Source organism: Peromyscus eremicus, chromosome 8b (genome assembly GCF_949786415.1).
Source record: "Peromyscus eremicus chromosome 8b, PerEre_H2_v1, whole genome shotgun sequence".
NCBI lineage: Eukaryota > Metazoa > Chordata > Mammalia > Rodentia > Cricetidae > Peromyscus > Peromyscus eremicus.
This window is the reverse complement of record NC_081424.1, coordinates 49,008,679-49,031,733: the sequence shown is the minus strand read 5'-3', so window position 1 is coordinate 49,031,733 and position 23,055 is coordinate 49,008,679. Positions and strand designations below refer to the sequence as shown.

Here is a 23,055-nt window from a genome sequence, read left to right as displayed (position 1 = left end):
GACCCAAGTTCAAACCCCAGAACTTGTTTGAGAAAGCCAGGAGTGGTAGTATACTTGTAATCTCAGTGCCAGAGGGGTAGGTATAAGAATATCCCTGGGTCTCACTGGCCAGCCAGCCTAGACTATTTGGCAATTTCCAGGTCTATGTCAAAATAAGATGAACAGTGTCTCTGGAATGACACTTGATTTTTTTCCTCTGACCTTCAAACACACACACACACACACACACACACACACACACACACACACACACAAATATCAGACCTGTATGTGAGGAAAAAAACCAATACACACTATTGGTAGGAGTGAAAATTGGTACAGCATCTATGGAGAGCAATCTGGAGATTCTGAAATAAATGGAAAACAGAGTTACTATATGATCAAGTAGCCTCACCCCTGGGCATGTCTAGATACATGCCTATACACCTGCACTCTCTTGTTCTTATAAACATTACTCACAGTAGCCAACAGGTGGAAGCAATTAAAATTCCCATTAAATGATAAATGGTTAAAGACAATGTGGTATTATATAAAATATATATTCATGACAGACTGCCACTCAGCTGTAAAAACGGAGGAAACCCTGCCATTTTCAACAACATGGATGAACTTGAAGAACATTAGTTTAAGTGAAGTAATTTAGGCACAGAAAACTCATGCCACCAGATTTCACATGCATGTGGCATCCAAAGTTGTCTGGCTATTAGAAGCAGAGAGTAGAATGGTAGTTGCCCAGGGCTAGGAAGTGGGGGTAACATAGTCAAAGGACTAAAGGTTCAGTTAAATGGAAAAAATATGAGAGCCGTGTTGAACAGCAGTGGATGTATACAGACAGGCAAGTGCCCAGAGAATAGATGTCAAGTGTTCTCACTACTATATGTGATAATTACATGAGATAATGCTTATGGTAGTTAGCTTCATTTAACCATTCCACTGTGTATACATATCTCAAAACTTCATGTTGTACACCATAGACACATAAAATACAAATTGTATATATGTCCATTAAAAATAAACAACAATCATAAAACAAAATTAGCACTCTAAAAATCATGTCTAAAAAAAGACTTTAGGCGCTTCTAAGTTTCAATATATAGAACTAAGAAGAAGCCGTCTGTGTTCTGAGACAGTCTTCCCATCAAACAAATGGGAAGCCTGAACTCCAGGATACTTATTAGGCTGAAAGAAAACCTGAATGTTTTCCACAGGGAGCAAAAATTAAGGACCAAAGAGCTTTGCAGCCTCTCAGAGTAGAAATCACCCCAGGTCTATGCATCAGACTCCACAGCTTCTGTGGGAGCAGGGGATGGATCCTGTCCTTCTACCATTTTCTCTGGATAGACATTTTTTGTAGCAGCAGTTTTACCCTTGCTCCTTCATTGGTCACTGGGTGCACTTGTGGGTGAGGCTAGAACACTAGAGAGGAAAGTACATCGACATCTTTGAGTTGAATGGTGTATCTGAGGTAACCTTACATCACCTCAGTTGTGTCGATGGTATGCTCTGTTTGGGGGATGGATATTTGCTAGCCAGAAGAGAATGGTGGCACAAGCTAAGAATTGTTAAATGCTTTTCCCCTGCCCTCCCAGATTTCCTCATAGATGACATTTCTTCATCTTCTTGAGAGTAAGGATGGGAACGTCACTAGAGTCTGGCCAATGGAAAATGATAAGAAGCTATTGAAATTGCCTTTATGATGAATATTAAGAAATGGGCGTGTGCCTCCTAATCTTTCCTCCACCTCATACCTGAGTCTGGAGCACTTAAAATCTCATAGGAGGCAGATATGGAAACTAGAAGATTCTAGGTGTCTCAATGAAAGGGTCACCTGCCAAAGAAGATGCTCATATTGAACAAGGATCTGGGTAAGAAACAGTTACTAGACTAAAGTAGCTGAAATGTTACGAGTGTCTTACTCTTCTCTATCCTGAATTACTTCTAACTCAGAAATAGAAAAAGTCTTGGGACACAATGATATACTTAACTCCGTAGAAAAAGTCAAAAGGATGTAAGAATTGTACTTCCAAATAGACCCTGTGATATCCAAAGGGACCTTGGGAAATGGTAGATCTGGAGCTCAGCTTTGGAGTACACAGAGGGAATGAAAGACATCTTCTCAGAGCAGAACATCTAAGAGCAGGATGAGTCTGCTGAGAGCAGGCAGGAGTTACAGTCCAGGAGACGGGAAAGAACCGGGGAGGAGAGATATCTAAGGCAAGAAAAAAGTGGCAGCAGTGTTGACATTTCAGAGAAACCAAGGAAGATAAGCATAAGTTTGTGGTCCAGAAGTGATGCCCTTGGGAATGGGAAAGAAGAAAAGTAGACAGTAAATGTGGCCCAAGGCAGAAACAGATTCTTGAAGTATGGGATGAGGTTGAAGGCAGAGATTCTAGAAGGTGATTTTGCAGTGATTGTTAATAGGACTTGGAATGAATTAGTTAAAAAAAATACAATAAAACTGTATGTCATAAAGAACAGGAAGTGCTCAACATGCATTGTCTATGAGTACAAAATTTTCAAATAAATTAAATGAAAAAATAAGAGGCAGTAATCTCAAAGACCAAGTAGGCTCAGTAGAGGTAGGAGGAGGGAACTGAGGAGGTTGTGGAGCTTCTGGTCCTGAAGAGGGGCATTCTGTCCCAATGTATGGAGGGTGGTTGGCCTCCCAAGGCAATACTTCCAAAAACAGTAGAGAGATCAGAAAACTGAAAAGACAGACCCTTAAAGCATTGAGATGAAAGTCTCCATCATTCTAACAAGACCTAGTCTTAAGCAGCTGATTCCAAACTGACAAAAAAAAATGGAAAATGACCCAGGATCATTTGTTTCTAACTCCTTGACGGTCCCCTGGCTTTGAGGCTTTTATTCTAAATACTACACTGAACAAAGGCTATGGTATGAAAGATGTAAGAATGAATGGGATACGCGATCTCTCTAAAAGGGAAGTTTGTTCGTCTCTCTGGTATTCAACCTTCAGTCTGCCCATGGGGAAACCTAGCAGCCTTGGGGAAACTCTATGGTCATACATGAGTGCCCTTTAACAAGGGTGCCATAGGCTGTATGCTAAGGAAAACGAGTTACAAATATAACAATAGCTACCCAAAACCATCAGCCCTCTTAGAGAGGGCACATTTATATAAAAATTAAAGGGAAAATGGAATAAAATAAATACAAACAGGAGGCAATTTTGAGAGTATAGCCAGAGGATCATCTTCTTAGAGTTATTATGGGAAAATGGAGATAACCATGTCTCATGATTCATTTAGAAGAATTGTGTTTCGAGTGGAAATGATTCTTGGTCCATTACCTTGATAAGAGTTGCTATGAGACAGAGAGTCAGACCCTGCTCACAGAGGATGGCTAGGAGAGTAAATGCACAGAGTGATCCAGCAGCAGTTTAGAAATGCTAACTCTCAAAATGCCCCTCCGGAGGCAGCAGTTCATATGGAAGGAGCTGGGAAACAGGGCCATGGGAGGGGACTTCCAGCACTCATCTCTTAGATTATTTTTGCCATTAGCTTTGTTATTCTTTGTTTGTTTGATATTTAAAACCCGAGATAAGCTATAATCAAGAAAAGCCAACCAACATAGTTCAGTGAGTAGGTATACAATGAAATGAAAAGATGAAAAAAATGTGCAAATGATTCATTTAATATAATAAAGGCCGTGTTCATTGAAAAAAAAGAAAATAATATTTTTGTCAGGGAATATCGTTGGATGTTTTCCATTTGAGAGAGAAAGGGCATTCACCTTCTAACACCTGCCTTATGGGAACATAAAGACTATTACTAAAGATGTCAGCTATTACAGCTGCCCACACACATTTTATTCCAACCTTCCAGTGCCTTTCAGAATGAAAGTCTTACTACCCCTGCCCACCAGTCACATCCTGATGCCAGGCCAAGAAGATCCTCTTCTTCTTCTTGTTCTTCACTGCCAGCTGCAAGTGTAGACCTCAGCCTTGCTGGAGTCAGTGTATGCCTTTACCAGACCCTGGTCACAAAGGATCAATAACTGATACCTCTGTAACTCAGCCAGGAGTATCCTCTCTGTGTCCGTGTTAACGTAAATTGTTGTTACGGAAATTATACAGGCAATGTTCTATTGACCTACTGAAGAACGTGTCTTGGTAGGAGCTTCAAATACTCATAAAATGCCCAATTATCTTTACCTGACACGTGGAAGTAAAGCTTCATGGAAGTCTCTGCTGTGTACTCTTAATACACCAGAAAGCTGATAGTCAAAAGTGTTCTTAAGCAGAGAGAAATTGTCTAATACAAAAAAGCCTCAACGTGCATTCTTTTCTTACACTCTTGGGGTGATAAAGTGGCAAGAAAAGGAGGCTGGGGTTGGTTATTATAGACGTGTCTGTCAGCGTGTGTAAAACACACTTCTGTGTTTGAATGGTTTGCCAACGGGAGATAGGATTCTGCACTTCTATAGAAAACGACCCACTTGAGTTTGTTTGTTCAGTTTAGATACTTTGCAAGCTAAAGTGAATCCCTGGATGAAAATCCTCTAACGGTTGTGGGAAATCAAATATCCAGATGAAAAGAGATGTGGTCAGTCTTTGACAATGCCCACATCAAGAATGAACCATGAGGAGGACTGCCTTAGTCAGTCACCTTTGTTGGGATGTTTCAGACTTGTACAAAGGAGGTGTGTGTCTCCACTGTCCTCAGTTGAGCCAATTCAGCTGTTACAAAGGCAAATGAATGAATGTGGTATTATACATATGAGAAGAATTTCTGGTTTTGATAAACCAACCATTGTTTTGTAAAAGTAAATATAATTAATCACTTTATTTGTTCATTAAAGAAATTTTTGAGCACTGTTCTGCATGTCTATTATATATACCAAGCTCTCTGATAGGTCTTAGGAACATACGGAATAATTTTAATTTATTTACCCCTTCATTCATGAACTATAAAATCAGGCTTCTCTGTTCTACACTGATTTTGCCTTCAAGTAACTCAGAGGGTAAATGCCTCCTTAAGTCTGTACAGCAGCAAGAAACTAAAATCCACATTATTGTAACCTAGTCATTCCATAGGCAAAGGCCTCACCCACGGACTAGCTACTAGTGAGTTGCACACTTCCCCTAGATCCTACGCATCAACCTGGTTTGTCAAGTCCTGCTCTTCTGTGGACCTTAGAGTCAAATGTGACAGGCAGAAAGCAGACATGAGGTTGTATGAACAAGATGATCCCTAATCACTGAGAATGAAGCAGGCAAGTCAGCAGGAGGTCTTGAGTAAGCTTGTCCTTGAAGAGGCGACACACAGACTAAGGCCAGAGTACTATGTTTTGAAGTCACCCGGACATATGTGTTTTTCATTGGGACAAATAAGAACTTTTATTTTGACAGGAGAAACTCTTCTGGCTTTGGAAGTCACTAGGAAGATTAGTAAAGAAGGCCAAACAATGCCTTTGTAACAGCTCTGGCTGTCCTGGAACTCACTTTGTAGACCAGGCTGGCCTCGAACTCACAGAGATCCACCTGCCTCTGCATCCTGAGTGCTGGAATTTAAAGTGTGCATCACCACTGCCCAGTTATGTTTTTATGGTTTTTTTTTATAGTATTTTTAATTTTTAATTAACTTAATTTCACATATCAGCCACGGATTCCCCCGTCCTCCCTCCTCCCACACCCAGCCCTCCCCCCCAATCCACCCCCATTCCCACCTCCTCCAAGGCAAGGTCTCCCTTGGGGAGTCAGCCCAGCCTGGTACACTCAGCTGAGGCAGGTCCAGTCCCCTCCTCCCTACACCAAGGCTGAGCAAAGTGTCCCAGCATGGGCTCCTTGTTTTTTGTTTTTAAATAAAATCAGAAGCTGCCAACATGCCATCTTCCTCTCAAGCAGCCCAGTCTTTCCATGCTAAAGGACATCTGAAGCCTCTGTTCACATTTCAAGCCTTGAGCATCTTTTCTCCAGCTTACTACCACTGTGTACCCCTCTTTCCTCCACGCCTCAATCTTTTCTTTTCTGTTACTATGAATAGTCTTTGCCTCAAGACAATCATGAGATTTCCAATTGGTTTCTTTTTTGTTTGTTTTTGCTTTGTTTTCTGAGACAGGGTCTCATTATGTGGCCCAGGCTGGCCCTGAACTTGTGAAGCTACTGACTCAACCTCTCAAGCACTGAGATCACGGGCAAGTTCCACCAAGTCTAGCCATACTATGCAACTGCAAATTCATAACTACTTCATCTCATGTTTTGTTGTTTGGTTTGGTTTGGTTTTTTGAGACAGAGTTTCCTCTGTGTAACAGTCCTGGCTGTCCTGGAACTAGCTCTGTAGACCAGGCTGGCCTCGAACTCACTGAGATCTGCATGCCTCTGCCTCCCAAGTGCTGGGATTAAAGGCGTGCGCCACCACCGCCTGGCTCATCTCAGGTTTCTTAATCTAAGTGTTAGCCAAATGACGCTATAGACAAAACAAATGCACCAACTTGAAGAAAATTGAGCAAGTAGCTCCTGGAGGAATGGGAGAAGAGGGGAGTCATCTGCTTATGTCAATGATAATTTGTTTTTTAGAAATTCTTTTTGTATAAAGCTGCTAATTTGGAAGTGGGTTTTCTTTTTAAATATTTCTTTTGCTGACGCTAAATCCAAGGGTACAGTGGTCTCATATCAGTCAATAATAGATACCTCTGTGTAACTAGCAAAAGGCACAGTGATGAAGGAAGGAGTAGGTCTTCAATTATGGCTCTCCTGTCAATAGATGATTGGACCACCTGGAGCAATTCTGGAAGTATATTTCTCATCTTAAAAGTAAGAAGGCTCAGATAAATGAAGGACTTTCAACCCATCTTTAGAAGTGAGGTCTTCTTAAGTAAAATGCGGTATTCCAACTATAAAATAGAAGCAAAGTGCCCCCTTGCTGGAAGAGATGGAAAAAAAAAGAAAAAGGCCACAGAGACCCAATCCCTCCTCTTTTCCCCAAGGCAAGCAAGCCCTCAGCCACTTCTGGGAAATTCCCACAAAACACAGTGTCAAAAGTGCTGGCCTCAATCTTACTCCAATCCTAAAATGATGGGCGGGGGAGGGGGGGCGCTCTGCAAGTCCAAACAGGAAAATCAAAGTCTTCAAAATGACACTGGAAACCCAGAGTCAAAATACCTTAGACTCAGGGGCTCCTTTGAGAAGGTAAATACCTTCACTCTTCGGTTCTTTGATTGCTAAGCTCCGCCCCCTGGTGATGAAACTTCTTCAAATCCTCTTCCTCGTTTCCTCATTCTTGCACTGATCAAACCTCAGTGAACACCACAACCAGCTCTAGCAGCAGTGATAAAATAACAAGGTTATCCACATTTATTGAGTTGAAATGAAATATTAGTAAACAGCCGGGGCACGAAACAGCTACCGAATCCTTACAAACTCCATGAGCAAAGATCTATTCCAGAAAAGGAAACAGAGGCACTGGGAGATGATGTGACTACTCGGAGTCTCGATGAGTTGGGGAGAGCTTTGCAATGTGATTTATGGTTGAGGCTCTCATCTTCCATTACCGCTCACAACTCAAGCTGGTCTCACTTCCACTGCCCTGATCTTGGTGGCATATCCCATCCTATATTCAGCTTTCCCAAGCAAGCTGCAAGAGTCTTTGGTTCTGAGGACACCTAAATCCCAATGAGGAGAGCCATGAGCTTGCTCATTTTCAAGCTGCTATGACAATCAGGCTTTGAAGACTGCTACACCTATCTGAAGGTTCTAAGGCCAAATTCATGTGCCTTCTGAGTTGTTAGCCCTGGAGACTTGCCTCCTGATTCATCACTAAAGAGTCTGAAACATTTGCATCATCTTTCTGGCAGTACCTTGCCTGATTCTCCACTAGTCCCTCCTCATGGCCACTTCTGTCATTAAGGTGGGGTAAAGTACGCACCACAGATGCTACTTTCCATCTCTGCTCCTTGTTTGCCAGTCACCAGATCTCCTTTGAGCATATGAAGTCTTGGAGATGCAGAGATGGGGATTAACTCACTTGCCGTGAAAGTGTGAGGACAGAGTTGTGATCTCTAACACCCACATAAGTGCTGGCTAGGGCTGGTGTAGTGCACCTAAATCCCAGCACTTGGGAGGCAGAGACTGGGGCCGGCTGGGGCAAGCTAGACTGGTATCTGTCAGAAAGTACAGGGTTCAAATAAGAGAGGCTACTTTACTATATATAAGGTAGAGAGAGATAACAAAAGACACTTGACATCAACCTTTGACCTCCACACGGGCTTGTGAACACACACACATATATATGTGCACCAAAAACATGCATGCACACTGTATATACATGAATATATATAATCTCTTCTGTGTTTATATCACATACCTGCATAGACTAAACTATCTGCAGAGAACAGTGTGTCATATTTTTTCTATATACCTAACACCTAGGAAAATATCAATATTATTAATTTAAAATAATGGACCCATAAAAGAGTTGGTAAGGTAGGAAGTACAGTTTAAGCCACAATCACAGTGTCTTTTGTCAAACTGTCACAAATTAAAACCTACCTTTTCCAGAAGAATTCTGGATATTCTATGAAATTCTTAAATGTTTTTAAGTTTAATTCTAAATATTTTTATAATTTTTATTTAAATTCTATTTATATAAATTATATCCTATAATTATCATTTAAACTCTATTTCTAAGTTTAATTTCATTATCCCTATTTTCTGACAATTTCACATCCATGTACTACACATGGTGATCATCACACCCTTAATTGCCCCATCTCTACCATCCCTGTCGACCTTCTTTCCTCCACAAATCTCTCTCACACATTCATGTCCACTTGTTTTATTTTGGGACACATCAAGATAAACCAAAGACATCTGTGTGACTGTGGCTTTGGACCTATGTGCTGGAACCTCTTGAGCTCAGCAACACAGTGGTGGGTACTCAATGTACTCAACTAATGACAATGTTTCCCCCACTCCCAAATCTATCAATAGCCAATAGCTCAGAGGTAAAAGATAGGGCTGGAACCCCTTCTATTCCTTGCCTGGTTGTTGATAGGGCTGGTCTTACGTGCACCCAATGCCACATTTGGTGTAAGCCAATGATTAGAATATTGTTGTGTTGCATATAGGGGATGACATTTCACATCTCTCCACCCTGTCTTCTGGCTCTTACATACTTTGTGTCTGCTCTTCCACAGTGACACCCAAATCTTAGAGCGGATAGTATAAGCAGCTTGTTTAGGGTGGGCTTTTATCTGTCACTTACTCTCTGGCCCACTGCTCATTGTAAGAGAAGGACTATAATTTGGGGATCATTTGTATAGTTTGTTAGTAAGATATTTTTAAAACCATACAGTGTAGGAGAAGGAGCTTAAGTATGCTGAGCAGAATGTGAAACAAAACCAAGAGAAATCTACTAACCTTATCAAGGGTAAGGCTCCCCATCGCCCACATGGCTTCAATAGCCAAACAAGCTCCTTCTACCCCACTGTAGGATGTTGAGTAGTCATATGGAGTGGAACTTACAAGAAAGAAATACAGGATTGTACAGATGTCTCCTCTGGATAATTGTGTTTACTCTTCATCATTATTATGTCGAGCACCCTGCCCCCACTGCCCCTTATGAAATATTTCCAAAGCCTCAACTTCAAGCCACAGAACACACCAGAGATCATATCATCACCTTTTAAGACACTATGGAAGTGAGTCAATGACATTGTCCTACTTTACATGAAGCTTCTTTAAGAAACAAAAGCAAAGAATCCAACCACGTGCTCCACGATTGGCACTAAAATAAATTGTCCTGGAAACCATGAGTGAACAAGGCTTGAGCCTACCCTCAGCTTTTTAGAAAATGTTGTCATTTCTTCCCCAGCTCCTAGTCCTTCCTGAGAACCCCGGCTGCTCTCTGACCACCCAGACCCCAGTCGGGGCTTAAAATGGATTCTGAAGCAAGGTAAACAGGGCTCCTCCCAATGTGGAGAGCTCCAGGCTGCAGGCAGCTAATGAAGCTCTTGAAGCAGTGTCCTTCTCTTCCACCCACACTTCATTGAAATGCTTTTGAGTCGTATTGTGTTGTAATTACATGCTATAGGAAACTCTACAGACATCTGCTTCAAGGATTGGGCCCTCGACTCTTACTAAAACATTTCAATTCCATTTTCCTGGGCATACACTCTCCAAATGCATCTGTGAGGGCCCTCCACAAGTATTTCCATTTCGCATTTCAGAGAACGTAGAAGTAATGCAGGTTCCTGGTTTGGCTGTGGATGGATGGATGGATGGAGAATGTCCTTAGGAAGCCTGGGGGTTGATCTCTCTTTCCTTCCTACACTTTACTGTGATATTTGACTCACACAAAAGAATTTTGGTAATAAAAGTTTTAGAGAGAATAATAAAACTGAATGCCTTTTCCTCGGCAGCCTGTTTCTCTTTTCATTTTCTTTAAGAAAGTTGTTAAAGAGATTTACTCTATTGGCATTTCTTGGTGGTTCAAACCTTTTGTATATTGTGTAAGACATAATGCTCAACCTTGAGATACATATTTTTTTCTATACATTTTCACCTGTGGCTTTGACATCCTTCATCTAGTATTAAATGTCCACATATGGGGCGGGGGCGTGGAATCAGACTTCTTTGTTCTGTGCAGAGAGACCGTCTCCTAAGAGAGGACTTGGTGTTTTTCCTTTCCCTGAGCGTCTCAGTGCTTCCTGTGACACAGCCTTAGGTCCTGTGCTCTCTTCTCTCCTTTACTAGTCACTGTACTTAATTCCACATCAAACCACATTGTCTGAATTATGACATAACTTTGTGACTTTTCTATATTAGAGTGTTCTTAACCCATTGCCTAACCTTTTGGAGTACACTGAGTGGTCCTTGACCTTCCCATATGAAAGTTAAATGACCATAGGATTAGGTTTGTAAGCACACACATTTATAGGTCCATTTGTGATGAACTAACACATTTTCAGTAGTGAATATTCCTCATCATAGACATTCTACGACTTGCTTTTCAAAGCTTCATGAACTGTCTGCCAAGAAAGGTTTATAATTTCCTTGGTACAGTTCTTATAATTTCCCTAGTAAACTTATTCCCAAACATATTATAGATTGGTTGCAACTGCTAAGAATATATAATTTTTTTTAAGTTGGCAGAAATAGATTTGATTGTGACATGATGATGAATTAGAACACTGTCTACATATTTTTAATAAGGGCAAATATCAGAAAAATAAGGAAGTCCTTACCTAAGACTGTTTTGAACAGAATATATAATCTGTCTAATTCTTCATGTTTTTTAAATGGAATTTTGGAATTTATGGGGTGCAGTTGTTGAAAAATGGAAAATAGTCTCATAGGCTTTCTCTCTTCATGACTAACAGGCTATAAAACCAGAACAGTGTAACACACAACCTGAAGTGTCTTATTCTGAGTGAGCTGAAACCACAAACATGCATAGGAACCACCTATTGTTCCCCAAAGTAGAATTCATTCTCTCATTAAAATGCCCATTTGGGAAGAGGGCACTTGCTTTGGAAGCCTAAGTGGTTGAGGGCAGACAAGAGAGAGTAATAGAGAGTGGATATGATCAATATGTATTTTATATATTTATACATTATATTATTATATATGATATATTATATATGACTGATATTGGCAAAGAATAAATTTTCAAATATTAAGTCCCTTTGGACAGCCTATGTGGTGATCCTGACTCCACCCAACGTCAGATAATGCCATGCTTCTGTTCATTCCAAGCTGCAGTCTTTGCTTGCTGTTTGTAAGAACTGAGCATGGCTCGAGTTCTTGGGCTTATAACGGAGGAGAAAGACCCAGCCCATGGACTACGATACACAAGATGTAACAGCGAATGAGTCTGTGGACATCATTGGTGATGGGAAGCAAAGGAAGAGAAAGAGTGAAAACAGAGAGGAAAAGGATTTAAAAGGAAAATACAGAGGAGACAAGGAACAGTGGTCTTTTGGGTTCAAAGTGCTCTGGAAGAAGACATGGAAGAGGCTGGAAAGATGGCTCAGAGGTAAGAGCAGGTACTGCTCTTCCAGAGGACCCAAGTTCTGTTCCCAGCACTCAAGCAAGGTGGCTCAAAATCACCTGTAACTCTAGCTTTAGGGATTTGATATCCTTTCTGTCATGTGTAGGAACTTATACACACACACACTGCCATAGACACACATGAATGCACACGGGTGTGCATGCACACACACACACACACATATGCACACACAAATAAAATAAAAATAAATACTTTTAAAAACATAAGATGAGAAAAGAATAGTCATGCAAACTGTAATTAGCTTATGATCCCTCACAGGTATCAACAGAAAGTAAACTCATATCCCCTGTCTTGACAAACCACACTGTAGGAGCTTTGATGTACTTAACATTATGAAGTTTAGCACAGATAATGCCAGTAGCTGCAACTGAAGTGTGATCAAAAGATGCTGAGTGACAAGCCACCTTCATTCACTACTGTTCATAATAGGAAATGAACAGCTTCTAAAGGAAGAACTGACTATAAGTTTTATAATAAAAATCAAAAACTAAATTCAGTAATTCAATCAACAATAGCAAAAAAGGAAAATCAATATTTTTTTTTAGTTTGCATTTTTTTTTAATTTGTATTTTTATTTTGCAATACAATTCAGTTCTACATATCAGCCACGGATTCCCTTGTTCTCCCCCCTATGGCCCCCCTCACCTTCCCCCCCAGCCCACCCCCCATTCCCACCTCCTCCAGGGCAAAGCCTCCCCTGCAGACTGAGATCAACCTGGTAGACTCAGTTCAGGCAGGTCCAGTCCCCTCCTCCCAGGCCGAGCCAAGCGATCCTGCATAGGCCCCAGGTTTCAAACAGCGGACTCATGCAATGAGCACAGGACCTGTTCCCACTGCCTGGATGCCTCCCAAACAGATCAAGCCAATCAGCTGTCTCACCCATTCAGAGGGCCTGATCCAGTTGGTGACTCTTCAGCCATAGGTTCATAGTTCATGTGTTTTCATTTTTTGGCTATTTGTCCCTGTGCTTTATCCAACCTTGGTCTCAACAATTCTCGCTCATATAAACCCTCCTCATTCTCGCTAATTGGACTCCCAGAGATCCACCCGGGGCCTAGCCATGGATCTCTGCATCCAGATCCCTCAGTAGTTGGATGGGGTTTCTAGCACGACAATTAGGGTGTTTGGCCATCCCATCACCAGAGTAGGTCAGTTCGGGCTGTATCTCGACCATTGCCAGCAGTCTGTTGTGGGGGTACAGAACTTGGGGGAGCGGGAGATCCCAGCTGGATCAACAACAGAGAGGGAGAACAATGAATAGGAGACCATGGTAAATGAAGACCACATGAGAATAGGAAGAAGCAAAGTGCTAGAGAGGCCCACAGAAATCCACAAAGAAAATCAATATTTTAAAACTGTGATCAGGATGGTTTTTTCCAGTTCCACTCATTTGTCTTCAAATTTCCTGATGTCACTTTTTAACAGCTGAGTAATACTCCATTGTGTATATGTACCACATTTTCTTTAACCATTCTTCAGTTCAAGGGCATCTAGGTTGTTTCCAGGTTCCGGTTATTACAAATCGAGCTGCTGTGAACCTGGAAGTTGTCCTTCCTGCATGATCTACCACACCCATGCTGAACCAAGACTTCTCCCAGCCTTTGCTACACATAGGTTCATTATGACAGTAGTTAAGCTTGTCTTGACAAACTGTGGGCACTGACAGCACTTTGTTTATCCAGGTTCCAGATGGATACTTAGTATCTAGGAAGTATAGGCACATTAACAATACAGTTAGCAATCTTTCCTTACCATAATTCCTGTATTATCTCTCCAATGGGCAGATCTTAGATTCTATGCTAGTGGTAAACATGTGCATGCAGGTTGAGAAACTGGCTCCTTCTTTTTTGTTCTGTTTTGGGGTATTGTTTGTCTGTTTGTTTGTGTTTTGTTTTTTCAAGACAGGGTTTCTCTGTGTAGCCCTGGCTGTCCTGGAACTCTGTAGACCAGGCTGGCCTCAAACTCATTGAGATCTTCCTGCCTCTGCCTCCCAAGCGCTGGGATTAAAGGTATGCACCAAACTGTTTCATTCTTGTGGAGTAAAATCAAAGAAGACATTGAAAGTTTGAGTTTAATATCTCTTTTCTAATGGAGAGAATGAAAACAGCCAAGTAGAATACTGACTGACTTAATACAACTCTTTAGAAGCATCATCACAAACACTTGATCCTTTTCCATGGCATCACGGGTACCCACAGAGAGAAGTCAGTAAGTAACATCAAGGTCAAGACTGAAACTTAAGAAGACCATGACATTAAGAATAAACCATTTCAGTTTTTCACAACCAATGGGAATAGGCTCTTTATCCTCAGCCAAATACCTATCTACTCATAAAATTGAAGGCGACTATCAGAAAAGTAATGGATTAATATTAATACTCTGCCAAATGTGATATTACAAAGCTATGTAAACTACACTCTCTTACCTTAATAAAGTCATCAACATTCTCTGCTTCCTTCCCATCAACCCCAAAAGAATGCACATAGAACTCTTACCTTTAGAGTTGTGTGTATATATATGCAAGGTGTGTGTGTGTGTGTGTGTGTGTGTGTGTGTGTGTGTGTGTGTGTGTGTGTGTTACAGTATACTTCTAGGCAAGATGAACGTAAAATGAGCATACCCATGCTAAACATCAAGAAGGAATCAGCATATCAATGTAGTTGAAGAATGGGTTGCTTTTCACTCAGACTCCATAGCCATGTGAACGTGATAAAAGAAATAAGTTGGCATGAACACTCTGAGATTGGGGAATCCAAATATTTTGAGTCACTCATTTGCACACTAGAATTGCCCCACTACTAGATAGTAAATGTCTGTCCCCAATTCTATCTCCTTTTCTGTACCTTCCAGGATCTCACAAACCCCTATGGCTTTGTCTACTAGTTACTTGTCTGTTTGCTGCAACAAACTGGCTTGCAGTTTGGGGAAGTCTGGTGGCAAAAGCCTGAGGCAGCGGAATGCATTGCATCCTAAGGCAGAAAGCAGCAACCTAGTCCTGTACCCCATCCTGGGGAATGGTGCCATTTGCATTTAGGTGTATATCTCAATTAACCTAATCTAGATAATCCCGCACAGGCAATGCCTACAGACTTGTCTCTTTACAGATTATAGTTGCTGTCAAGTTCAAAGTCAATATTAACCATCATGCTACTCTTTTATATTCAGTAAATACCTATTGAACTGAATTCTAAATAGCATAGACTTTAAATTAGCCACCTTTCCTTACAGTTGTGCTTACACAGCACTCATGAAAAGAAATGACCTGACTAAGGGATGCCTTAGTGGCAGAGTATGTGCCTAGCATGCCATAGGTCCTTGGTCAACCCTAATGTTATGCAGGGGGATAAAAGTGTTCTTTGCTATGTCAACATGGATAAATTGCTGTAATAAAATCATATGATGGTGAAATTACTCAATCACCCTTGTGTTGGTAGTTCTGATTTAAACAATATTAGCATATGTTAAAATTAGACAGTGAAAATGTTATTTCAATTTAGCAGATGTTTAATTGTTCAAAATACATGGCAACTAAAAACAAAGCAGTGTATAAAAATTCAAGGAAAGCCAAATTAACCTCCTACACAGGATTAAGTCTTTGGTTGGGATTCTGCCTTTCCCAGGAACAATTATATATATTGAGTAGATCCTTACTGCTTAAGGGCTTAATTCCCTTAAGGACTTAAACACCCATGGTTTAACACATCTATAACACAGTATTGCTTGATTGCTTTTGTTTTTAAGAGGAAACTTTGGTCTGATTTTTTTTGTTGTTTTTTTTTTAACTGTTTCCAATGGAGTCTTTGCTTACACTTCCATGATTAATGGGTAATCAAATAGAATTTTTCTGAAATATTATTATGTATATGTTTTAAATCTTTATTGAGATGTAGTCCTACACCACTTTAGGTGTAGCCCTACTAAATGTATATAGCTCAGCCGTTTTTAGTCCAATAGATAAACTGATTACTCTCCCATCAGAGGTAACAGCACTGATGTGAGGGAGCCGCAGAATAAGAGTGCTGATGCTCAGACAGCTTTCTCTTTTTCATCTTGTCCAGGACCCCATCATAGGGAATGGTGCCAGTCACATTCAGGGTGAGTCTTCCTACCTCAATTACCCTGAAATAAGCTCTTACAGGCATGCCCGAAGATTTGTCTCTTTAGTGATTCCAAATTTAGATCAGTGTGTGTGTGTGTGTGTGTGTGTGTGTGTGTGTGTGTGTGTGTGTGTGTGTGCATATGCAGATGCATGCATGTGGGGGGATCAAAGGTCAATGCTGAGTATCTTCCTCAATTGCTCCCTACCTTATATTTTTGAAACAGTCTCTGCCTGAACCTAAAGCTCACAGACTTGGCTGGGCTAGCTAAACATTGAGTCTGAGTGTCTCCTGTCTCCATCTCCTAGTATTAGAATTAGAGGCACACTCTGCCACACCCAGTTCTTATGGGGGGGGGGCTAGGGATAAGATCTAAGTCCTCATGTTCATGTAGTAAGCATTGTGTTGGTGAAGTCATCTCCGCAGCCCTAATTTCACCCTTTGTTTGGTGCCAGTTTTACACTTTATAGCTCTATGGTTTGTCCAGGCATGAAAGAAAAGACTTTGGGAAACAATCAATTAATCCACCTGGTAAGTGATTAAAGTCACAAAAGCACAACTAATCAACAGCTCCAGAGTGAGAGTATGGACTAGTAAAATGCGTTCATACCTATATTCTTATGCACTCAATGAAATACAGCATCAAAGATAAACCAGGGAAGACCATGCCCATTAAAGAAGTTGAATAAATGTTACCTTCTTTCTCTTCCCTTTCCCATCCAGTTCCATAAAGTGGAAAGGAAAAAAGACTGATGAACAGAATTGCTTTTCCAAATCTATTGCTAAGTTAACAGATGATGATTATTCATCCATTATTACATTTATACTTTCTGTAACGGTCAACTCGGGGACAAATGGGGCAGAGCCAGGCAAAGCTGAGGGTCCCGGGCCTTTGTCAATATTCTGGAGAGTGAGTGAGAGCCTAGAACAAATCTACCGGATAACTGGAGCTATCTCCTACTGAAGGCCAGATTTGCTCATAGGTGTTGCATTCTCTACACCCCTCCCCCACAGCCTGCTCTCCTGCTTCTCAGTGTCTGGTGAGAGCCTCATGGCCAACAGCACACCCTTCTCAGGGGGCAATTCTGAGCAGGCGACAGAAAGGGAGGCCCTTCTCCTCATGTCCTAAAAATACATGTGGAAAGATTCCCATTCTGAATTCATTAACTTATTTCAGAACAACATATTTTTAATTATTTCCAGTAAAAAAAATCTACGAAGAATTTAATGAAGTCTTACATGGGAAAGGGAGTGAGAAGTCAATAAAGCCATTGCTGGAAGCATTGCAAAGGGATTTTTGCAAATTTCTTATTTGCAATTTTTTCTGAAATATATTTTAAAATATAAAATGAGAATGCTTTTGTTTCTAGTAAATGAGATTTTTTTTTCATTTGAAATGAATTTATTATGAGAAAACACTCTGCTCTTTCTTAGAAAAAGCAGACTGTTCTGTCCAGTGGAGCAACCTGTTTTTCCCTTAAGGGAAGAGAACTTATTCCTGTTCCATGCCTACAAGCAAAAGAACTTTTTGTTGTTCAATACGATTTCCTGCAGGCAGAGCCTCCTGATGTGGGAACGATGGAAAGAGCTAGATCAACAACTCTCTGGCCAGAGGCTTGGTAGAATTCTGCTTGTCGAATTAGTCCCTGCTTCTCAGATGCATGAATCATTTTTTTCCCCTCTGAGAGTGAATGGGAATCAAAAGAGAGAGCTTTGGCTTCCGGAGAAATCCACAAATATTTCTCAGAATTTGTGAGCAGGGATGGCTCCAGCAAAACAGCCCCTTGGAAAAATGGAAAGTCTTCGGAACAGGTAATTAGCATTGTGTCCTCTCACACGGACTCTGCCTTCCAGAGACATCAAACTTGGCTCCTACAAAAGCCAAGAGACCCCCACCAAGAGTGATGCATGAAGAACACGGTTGCTACTGTGTTCAGCCTGTATTTTTCTAGTATGAGAACACATGTGGGACTAAATGAAGAGACTCATTCCTAGTAGACTCAGAAGGCATATTTTGTGTTTTCTAGCGCCAAAACACACCAATGGATTAGGTGCTAGAATGGAAAATGAGCTCTCTCCATTTCCTGATTACTTTCACAGGCGTTCTTATTTAACTTTCCTCTTATAAAACACACACACACACACACACACACACACACACACACACACACACACACACCAGCCGAAGGGAAATTACTAGCTTTTTTTCATTTATTCCATGTAGTAACCTTCCTTTCTTGGTCTTTCACAAGAAGATTGAATGGCACAGATTATATGGACCTCGTTGCTGCAGGATCTGAGAAAGGACCAGACATGGTGGGTAGATGGAGCCTGGCAAGGACAAAGTTGGCTGACAAGCTGGTGACTACCAGGAAAGTCACAACCCAGCAGAATCAAGATATCATGGGTTGTCATCACGGAGTAAATAAGGCAATGATTCTCTTTTAAATGAACACAGGCTAGGAATCATGCTCTCTGCTCCTGAACGTGGCATGGCAGCTTACTGGTTTCAGTCTCAAAATCACCAACTCCTACTTGCCAAAACAAATAATTCAGTGACTCAAGGAAAGGGTGGGCATATTCTCTCCTCGTGATGGCCTTGTAAGGCACAAACGCTTGGATTAGCAGGGAAAACCTGAGAAAACAAAACATGGACGCAACCAATAGTAGTACACTCCATCTCTTGTTGGCAGCCAGGGTAACCCATAGGTCACAAGGATATATAGGATGTGTGGCTGTCTCCTTTCTCCATTTCTATTCGGTTGAAAATGTCCTTTTGGAGGTGGCATCCCAAAGCCGAACACACAACCACAATGAAGATGCTGATCTCAGTTCCTATATCCCAGCTCTTAACCAACTACGGTGCTTTGAAACTTATAGGTATCTGTATTTTGTTATTAAAACGTTTATTGTATATAGCACATTATGCTGGGAAGGACAAAGGTAGCCGATCCTAATCAGAGCACTATCTCTCTCATAGAGGTAGGAAGCCTGGAGAGTGAAATTTATAAGCACATTGCTGGCCAACCCTCAGAGCATCTTCCAGGCTATACAGTTTCTAAGGGGTTTCTGTTCACAATCCTCTTCCCTATGGTGCATCTGTCAGAGTCACCGGAGGCCATCATCTGCAAATACTAAGAAGGCAATTAAATAATGCTGAAATTGAATAAGATTGGACAGTATGTCAATGATTAGAGAATATAGAATATTTTATGTTCTAGATCATATTTTACCTTTTATTACAGACTTAAATATACATCTTTGTTTAAGTACTTTAGTCATTACTAATACCTATCTAAAGTAGAAAATGAGGTTGTCATTTTTTAATTATGTTCACATGGTACCTAAGGTAGAGGTTTTTGTTTGTTTGTTTCAGACAGTAACATGCTGTATAGCACAGATTGGCCTCAAACTGTATATTCTCCTGTCTCATCCCCCACAGAGCTACAATTACAGGAATGTACTATCGGGCCCACATTTTCTAAGTATTTGTGATTGTACTAAGATCTTAAATAATGGGTAGGTTCTGGGAAAAATAAGATTTGTTGCTTATCTCCTTTGGAATTTAAAAGTCACTTAAGAGGTAATATAATCACAAGCTAAATGCAACTATGCATTAAAAAAATTAAAGCTCTTCCCAAACAGATGAATACTAATTTCTGCAAAGTCTACAAAGGAGTAAACCAGTAGATAGTGATCAGAAATAAACTATACGTGAGTGAGTTTGATGACAATGACAGCTGAAATATTTATCAGTCTGTGGGTCCTTTTCAATGAGGCACACGTCATTGGGATGACCATGGCCAGGGCCATTAAAAAGTATTTGTTGAGTACCACAGAAGACATTATATGTTAGCAGTAATGCTAAGGTGGACAAGATTTGGTTCTGGACCACAAGAAGTTTATGAGCTGGTAGATAAAATGACATACTGCCATCTAGCAGGGTGAGACTCTAGAGGGAGTAGAAACTGGCCACCGAGGACCCAGGCAAAAGAAAACCTGCTTTCTGACCAAGAAGAGAAATTTTAAGGAAAGTTTTATGGAAAATTGGTATCTGAGATGATGAGCCTTAATGTTTCTAACAAGAAGAGCTTTTCAGAGCAGTGGAAGAAATCTATGAAGCTGGGCACACTTCTAATCCCCAACCACTGGAAGGCTGAGGCAGGAGGATCATGAGTTCATTAACAGCTTATGTGACATGGTGGGACTCTGTCACAACAGGCAAATCAAAGTACCAAAGCCAATTGTTTAGAACTTGAATTTGACATTTTGTTGCCAAGTCAACTTGAATTTGACATTTTGTTGCCAAGTTGCAGGTCAACTTCAGCAGCCAGATATCTTGAACCTGGACAAAGTCACCTAATCCCCAGCATTCCTTCTTGGACTCTCATTCACTGGCCTTCTTCGTTTATAACATCTGACTGTGTTTGCAATACCTGTATTCATGAAGCTTACTAAAGATGCTCCTGACTCACACACGCAAGAAGTCTGTGTGGTACTTTTGAGAGAACTTGAGTGTCGACGGAGACTTAGTCGGCAGGCACCGAGACTGCAGTGGTACATTCAGGGCATCACCTCTGGTGGCACTGAGCATGGGAGACTGAAGGAGAGGGAGTGGAAATAAGAAGCGAGGCACAGGGAAGCAAACATATTGAAGATGAGACCACGAGGAAGCCATCAGCTGTGGTCTGGAGACAGATGGAAGGTCTGGATACAGAAGCTGTTCAAGAAAAACTTGACAGGTGGCTGGACAACTTGGTAAGGGAAGAGGCAGGAGCTGTTATTTGTCTACATGGCGATGTCACCAAGATAGAAGAGAAAAGCGAAGAACCAGAATGAATAAGAAAGAAGATGCATCCAGTGTTAGGGACGGGTCTCCACGGTGTGCAGGACAATGACATAGGACTGTCTAGTGAAGTTGAGTTTTCAACAGAAATTTGGCCTCCACCCACTCCCTGTCACAGACAGGGAACATCTAAAAGTGTCTGAACATATGATATCTTGTCATACGTGGGATGGGTGGCTACCACGGTCTAGGAGATAGCTTCCAGGAGTGTTACCAAAATCCTACAATACATAAAACAGGTTCCAACCCCAAGAAAGAATGGCCCTGGATGCTAAGGAAGAAGAGGCTGAGAACACCTACCTAGAAGGATTTAAAACTCCAACTCTGGAATTTTTTTAAGGTGGAAATAAATAAAGATGAAAACTTACAGTTATTCATATTCCTGTGAGATACAATGGGGGAATTAATCACAACAGAATACATGGAAAGGAAAGAAATTAAGTGAGTGAGAAGGATTTATTGCAGTACGAGGGAGTATCACTTCATGGGCACTATGAGGTTTTGGAGGCGAAGCAAAGCGAGAGGCCTTTCATATTCAAAATGCAATGTTTTATGACTATTCTCAGCAAGCACATTAAGAACCTAAGAAGAGGGCTAAGGATAAGAAAGGCATCCACCAGCCGGGCGGTGGTGGCCCACGCCTTTAATCCCAGCACTTGGGAGGCAGAGCCAGGTGGATCTCTGTGAGTTCGAGGCCAGCCTGGGCTATCGAGTGAATTCCAGGAAAAGGCGCAAAGCTACACAGAGAAACCCTGTCTCAAAAAAAAAAAAAAAAAAAAGGCATTCACCAAGCTTATGAACATCTGGAAGCCTAAACACTGAGGGCACATGCCAGTCTTGATGTCAAAAAAAGGGGGGAAAAATGATAAGGCAAGAAAAAGGAAAAAAAATTAAAAAAGAGGAGAGACAGGGGAGGGTAGAGAAGGATAGAAGTGGCAGCTGATCTACCGTTACAAAGACATCCTCTACAGTCTGACAGAATACAGTATAGATGTAGTTCTAGGGAACAAGACGAGTGGCCTCTCTCCATGTTTGGGGAAAACACTCTATGGGCAGTAGAACCCCTTTCTAAGGAAAAATCATCAAGATTTCCTAAAGATTAAATTAATATATAATAAAGCAGAAATCAAGGACTTGCACAGTTCTCTCTCACTTAAGTTTTGTGATAGCTTTGCTCCAGGAGTCTTGATAGGTGTAAAGACTATGGCTTCTCGGGTAAAATGAGGATGAGAAGGTTCCTGCTTCCTTGGGGTGCTGTGGTGACTACATGAGGCAATTGGGAAATAAATCACTTAGCATAGCAGCTGGTGTCGGGCAAGGACTCCATTGGTGGTGGGTGCTTTAAATAATAATATCTACATCCTATTACTCTAAGAAATGATCAAAAAAGAAAAGCATCCGGGACCACAGTCCAAGGCAACCCAGTGTAATATGTTAAACCGGGTAGCTGAAATCTGAAATTAATTCCTAGAACTGTTAGTGCCCTTCAGAATTCTTAAAGTGAGGCCAAATTTCCTCACTTTAATGATGGCAAAATTAGAGAAAGAAATGGAAAGGTCACTGTGGTTTGGGTATAAAGGCACCAAAATATTGTGTAAATTTTTTTTAACATAACAGAAGATAAAGGTAGAATTGGAACCTTTCAGTTTGTAGTTACCTGTTTGTATGGGAGACACTAGAGTTATTCCGAGACAATGGCAAGCAAACAGCTAGCCTTAGCTTTCCATGAACATGTCCCCTAGAGATATGCATTCGTTAAGTAAACGTAACTATAGGACTCTTGGAAGTTTCATGGAGTGTGGAATCATGGAGCTTTGGAAACGAACTAGTGGTTATAACAGATCTGCTTCTCCAGGCCACAGCTGGGACACTCACCTGTCCAGGAGCAAGTTAGGCGCGAACAGAAGCTTTCCTGGGTGTTCCATGGAGCGCCAGATGAGGCCAATCATCAGGATCTCCAGCCAGGCACACTCCAGGAGGTGGACCTGATCGTGGAGATTTAAGTCTCCAAAGCCTGCAATACAAGGAAAGCCCCACTTAGTGTCCAGGGAACATATTCATCACTGGTGACATCAACGTGACT

At 41.2% G+C, this 23,055-nt stretch overlaps 1 pseudogene; it reads right to left on the bottom strand.

The window, feature by feature from the left end:
* LOC131918386 (estrogen receptor-like) overlaps positions 1–23,055 on the bottom strand; it is a 230,387-nt pseudogene that overhangs the window by 3,305 nt on the left and 204,027 nt on the right.